At 42.6% G+C, this 4,953-nt stretch overlaps 1 non-coding gene across 1 annotated transcript; it reads right to left on the reverse strand.

Moving 5' to 3' along the window:
* Window positions 1–265: 265 nt before the first annotated feature.
* Window positions 266–373, reverse strand: LOC114927683 (small nucleolar RNA R71). Its single transcript, XR_003818393.1, has one exon. It is a non-coding gene; the product is annotated as a small nucleolar RNA R71 (small nucleolar RNA).
* Between the last annotated feature and the right edge of the window lie 4,580 nt (window positions 374–4,953).

The raw sequence follows: 4,953 nt of genomic DNA on the forward strand, positions 1-4,953 counted from the left end.
AGTTTCTCTAATGCAACAGAATTGCAAGTTCCATGGACTTCCAATGGAAGATCCTCATCAGTTTTTAGCTGAATTCTTGCAAATCTGTGACACAGTCAAGACTAATGGGGTAGACCCTGAGGTCTATAGACTGATGCTATTCCCTTTTGTTGTAAGAGACAGGGCTAGAACATGGTTGGACTCTCAACCTAAAGAAAGCCTGGACTCTTGGGAAAAGCTAGTCAATGCCTTCTTGGCAAAGTTCTTTCCACCTCAAAAATTGAGTAAGCTTAGAGTGGAAGTCCAAACCTTCAGACAGAAGGAAGGAGAATCCCTCTATGAAGCTTGGGAAAGATACAAACAATTGATCAGAAAGTGTCCCACTGATATGCTTTCTGAATGGAGCATCATAGGTATTTTCTATGATGGTCTCTCTGAACTGTCCAAGATGTCTTTGGATAGCTCTTCTGGAGGATCTCTTCATTTGAAGAAGACGCCTACTGAAGCTCAAGAACTGATTGAAATGGTTGCAAATAACCAATTCATGTACACTTCTGAAAGGAATCCTGTGAACAATGGGACTAGTCAGAAGAAAGGAGTTCTTGAGATTGACACTCTGAATGCCATATTAGCTCAGAACAAAATATTGACTCAACAAGTCAATATGATTTCTCAAAGTCTGTCTGGAATGCAAAATGCACCAAGCAGTACTAAAGAAGCTTCATCTGAGGAAGAAGCTTATGATCCTGAGAACCCTTCAATGGAAGAGGTGAATTACATGGGAGAACCCTATGGAAACACCTATAACCCTTCATGGAGGAATCATCCAAATCTTTCATGGAAGGATCAACAGAGACCTCAACAAGGTTTCAATAACAATAATGGTGGGAGGAACAGGTTTAGCAACAGCAAGCCTTTCCCATCATCTTCTCAGCAACAGACAGAGAATTCTAAGCAGAGTACCTCTGACTTAGCAACCATGGTCTCTGATCTAATCAAAACCACTCAAAGTTTCATGACTGAAACTAGGTCCTCCATTAGGAATTTGGAAGGACAAGTGGGTCAGCTGAGCAAGAAAATTACTGAACTTCCTCCAAGCACTCTCCCAAGCAATACTGAAGAAAATCCAAAAGGAGAATGCAAGGCCCTCAATATGGCCGAATTCTGGGAGGAAGAAGAGGCAGTGAACGCCACTGAGGAAGACCTCAATGGACGTCCACTGACCTCCACTGAGTTCCCCAATGAGGAACCTTGGGAATCTGAGGCTCAAATTGAGACCATAGAGATTCCATTAGACTTACTTCTGCCTTTCATGAGCTCTGATGAGTATTCATCCTCTGAAGAGGATGAGTATGTCACTGAAGAGCAAGTTGCTAAATACCTTGGAGCAATCATGAAGCTAAATGACAAGTTATTTGGAAATGAGACTTGGGAGGATGAACCCCCTCTGCTCACCAAAGAACTGGATAACTTGTCTAGGCAGCAATTGCCTCAAAAGAGGCAGGATCCTGGGAAGTTTTCTATACCTTGTACCATAGGCACCATGACCTTCAAGAAGGCCTTGTGTGACTTAGGGTCAAGTGTGAACCTCATGCCCCTCTCTGTAATGGAGAAATTAGGTATCTTTGAGGTACAAGCTGCAAAAATCTCACTAGAGATGGCAGACAACTCAAGAAAACAAGCTTATGGACTTGTAGAGGATGTTTTGGTGAAGATTGAAGACCATTACATCCCTGCTGATTTCATAGTCCTAGAGACTGGGAAGTGCATGGATGAATCCATCATCCTTGGCAGACCCTTCCTAGCCATAGCAAAGGCTGTGATTGATGTTGATAGAGGAGAGTTGATCATTCAAGTGAATGAAGAATCCTTGGTGTTTAAGGCCCAAGGATATCCCTCTGTCTTCATGGAGAGGAAGCATGAAGAGCTTCTCTCAAAACAGAGCCAAACTGAGCCCCCACAGTCAAACTCTAAGTTTGGTGTTGGGAGGCCACAACCAAACTCTAAGTTTGGTGTTGAACCCCCACATTCAAACTCTAAGTTTGGTGTTGGGAGGTTCCAACACGGTTCTGAGCATTTCTGAGGCTCCATGAGAGTCCTCTGTCAAGCTAATGACATTAAAGAAGCGCTTGTTGGGAGGCAACCCAATGTTTTATAATTAATTATTTTCCTTTGTTATTTTATCTTTTTTGTAGGTTGATGATCATAAGAAGTCACAAAAACAATGAAAAAAGCAAAAACAGAATGAAAAACAGGAAGAAAAACAGCACACCCTGGAGGAAGATGCTGCTGGCGTTTAAACGCCAGTCAGCCTAGCAGTTGGGCGTTTAACGCCCAGTCTGGCACCCTTCTGGGCGTTTAACGCCAGAAAGGGGCACCAGACTGGCGTTAAACGCCAGTAAAGGGCAAGAACCTGGCGTTAAACGCCAGGAATGGGCACCAGCCCGGCGTTTAACGCCAGAAATGGCTCAAAACGTGGATTTTGATGCCATTTGGTGCAAGGATGCCTTTTCCTTGACACTACAGGATCTGTGGACCCCACAGGACCCTACCATCACTCTCTCTCTTCTTCCCCCATTCACCAATCACCTCAACACCTCTTCCCCAAAAACCCCTCACCTATCAAATCCTACCCTTCTCTTCACCACTCACATCCATCCTTCATAAATCCCCACCAACCTCACCCTTCAAATTCAAACCACTTTCCCTCCCAAACCCACCCATAATGGCCGAACCATTCACCCCCCTCTCTCCTATATATACCCCTCTTCAACCCTTCATTTTCACACAACCTAAACACCACTTCTCCCCCTCTTTGGCCGAATTCACCACCATCTCCCTCTTCCTCATTTCTTCTTCTTCTACTCTCTTCTTTCTTCTTTTGCTCAGGGATGAGCAAACATTTTAAGTTTGGTGTGGTAAAAGCGTTGCTTTTTCGTTTTTCCATAACCATTATGGCATCCAAGGCCGGAGAAACCTCTAAAAAGAGGAAAGGGAAGGCAAAGGCTTCCACCTCCGAGTCATGGGAGATGGATAGATTCCTCTCAAGGGTGCATCAAGACCATTTCTATGAAGTTGTGGCCTTGAAGAAGGTGATCCCCGAGGTACCCTTTTCACTCAAAAAGGGTGAATATCCGGAGATCCGCCATGAGATCCGAAGAAGAGGTTGGGAAGTTCTTACCAACCCCATTCAACAAGTCGGAATCTTGATGGTTCAAGAGTTCTATGCCAATGCATGGATCACCAAGAACCATGACCAAAGTGTGAACCCGAATCCAAAGAATTATCTTACTATGGTTCGGGGGAAATACTTGGATTTTAGTCCGGAGAGTGTGAGGGTGGCGTTCAACTTGCCTATGATGCAAGGAGATGAGCATCCTTACACTAGAAGGGTCAACTTTGATCAAAGGTTGGACCAAGTCCTCACAGTCATATGTGAAGAGGGCGCACAATGGAAGCAAGATTCAAGAGGAAAGCCGGTCCAATTGAGAAGGCATGACCTCAAGCCCGTGGCTAGAGGATGGTTAGAGTTCATACAACGCTCAATCATTCCCACTAGCAACCGGTCCGAAGTTACCATAGACCGGGCTATCATGATCCATAGCATCATGATTGGAGAAGAAATAGAGGTTCATGAGGTTATAGCCCAAGAACTCTATAAAGTGGCGGACAAGACCTCCACCTTGGCAAGGTTAGCCTTCCCTCATCTCATTTGTCACCTCTGTTATTCAGTTGGAGTTGACATAGAGGGAGACATCCCCATTGATGAGGACAAACCCATCACCAAGAAAAGGATGGAGTACACAAGAGATCCCACTCATCATGAGATCCCTGAGATTCCTCAAGGGATGAACTTTCCTCCACAAAACTATTGGGAGCAACTAAACACCTCCCTAGGAGAGTTGGGTTCCAATATGGGACAATTAAGGGTGGAGCACCAAGAACACTCCATCATCCTTCATGAGATTAGAGAAGATCAAAGAATCATGAGGGAGGAGCAACAAAGACAAGGAAGAGACATTGAGGAGCTCAAGCACTCCATAGGATCTTCAAGAGCAAGAAAGAGCCGCCATCACTAAGGTGGACCCGTTCTTTGATTTCCTTGTTATTTGTTCTTCTGTTTTTCGAATTTTATGCTTATGTTTATCCATGTTTGTGTCTTATGATCATTAGTGTCTTAGTGTCTATGCCTTAAAGTTATGAATGTCCTATGAATCCATCACCTTTCTTAAATAAAAATGTGCTTAATTGAAAAAGGAAGAATTGCATGAATTTTGAATTTTATAACAGTTTAATTATTTTGATGTGGTGGCAATATTTTTGTTCTCTGAATGTATGTGTATACAGTGCATATATATCTTGAAGTTGTGGTTCATGAATGTTGGCTCTTGAAAGAATGATGAAAAAGGAGACATGTTACTGAGGATCTGAAAAATCAATAAAATGATTCTTGAAGCAAGAAAAAGCATTTTCAAAAAAAAAAAAAAAAAAAACCGAAAAAAAAAACCGAGAAAAAAGGAAACGAGAAAAAAAAATATTTTAGAGAAATAAGAGTTGTGATCCAAGGCAAATAAGAGTGTGCTTAAGAACCCTGGACACCTCTAATTGGGGACTTTAGCAAAGCTGAGTCACAATCTGAAAAGGTTCACCCAATTATGTGTCTGTGGCATGTATGTATCCGGTGGTAATACTGGAAGACAGAGTGCTTTGGGCCACAGCCAAGACTCAATAAATAGCTATGTCCAAGAATCATCATATCTTACTAAGAGAATCATTAGCACTATCTGGACTCTGAGTTCCTAAAGAAGCCAATCATTCTGAATTTCAAGGGATAGATTGAGATGCCAAAACTGTTCAGAGGCAAAAAGTTAAAAACCCCGCTCATCTAATTAATACTGATCTTCACAGATGTTTTTGGAATTCATTGCATATTCTCTTCTTTTTGTCTTATTTAATTTTCAGTTGCTTGGGGAC

The sequence above is a fragment of the Arachis hypogaea genome, chromosome 4 (assembly GCF_003086295.3).
Source record: "Arachis hypogaea cultivar Tifrunner chromosome 4, arahy.Tifrunner.gnm2.J5K5, whole genome shotgun sequence".
Classification (NCBI taxonomy): Eukaryota; Viridiplantae; Streptophyta; class Magnoliopsida; order Fabales; family Fabaceae; genus Arachis; species Arachis hypogaea.